This window comes from Orycteropus afer, unplaced genomic scaffold (assembly GCF_000298275.1).
Source record: "Orycteropus afer afer isolate SDZICR_OR568_19922 unplaced genomic scaffold, OryAfe1.0 scaffold00325, whole genome shotgun sequence".
Classification (NCBI taxonomy): Eukaryota; Metazoa; Chordata; class Mammalia; order Tubulidentata; family Orycteropodidae; genus Orycteropus; species Orycteropus afer.
In genome coordinates this window covers 1,507,024-1,507,981 of record NW_006921912.1, presented here as the reverse complement: position 1 = coordinate 1,507,981, position 958 = coordinate 1,507,024, and positions in this window count along the sequence as shown.

Below are 958 nucleotides of genomic sequence, written 5' to 3'. Positions count from 1 at the left end.
TCCAACCTTTGATTTTTAATCTATTTTTGTCTTTATCTCTAAGGTATGTCTCTTGTAGGCAGCATATTGATGGGTTGTGTTTTCTTATCCAATCTGCAACTCTTCATCTCTTGAGTGGTGCATTTAATCAATTAACATTCAGGGTAATTATTGATTATCTTTTTTAAAAATCAAATTTTTCTTATAGTATTTTGTTTAGTATTTTCTAAACAACATTTTACTTCTAATGCTTGATTTTTTAGCCCTTCAACTTAGACATTATCTAGTGCCTTCTTCCTCTGGAAGAGAATGATTTAACATGTACATACCTATTCTCCCTTGGTCCTCCTGATTGAGTTATTGTGTAAGTTTGGGTTAAATTGGCAGTATTTAAATTATTATAACTGTATAAATATTGTTTGTAGCCAAGCCAGCTGGTATACTATGATTACATTTCCTTTCTAATACAGTGTTTTCTACTTTTTAGAGTTAATTTAAGCATTTAAATTTTTTTGTTTGGTTTTATCACTAATTTGGGTGGTGCACATGATCAATAGTGCTTGGCTAACTGAAAGGATGGTGGTTTGAATCCACCTCGAGGCACCAAAGAACAAAGGACTGGTGATCTACTTCCTAAAGATCAATCATCAAAAACCCTGTGGAGCACATTTTCTACTCTGATGCACGTGGGGTCGCCATACTCAAGGGCAACTGGAACTGGAAATCACCAACTCAGCTCCGAACTTACCAGAAGAACTGTCAAACTCATCCCAGCATGGCCATGAATACCAGGTTCTTTATCAGGTTCTTTATCAGTTCAATTTTATTTTGTTTTTCTTGAGGACACCAAAACAAAAACCAAACTCACTGCTGTGGAGTCAGATCTGACTCATAGTGACCCCTCCTTGGTTTTCTGAGGCAGTATCACTATGGAAGTAGATTGCCCAACCTTCCTTCTGAGGAGTGGCTGGTGGGTTTG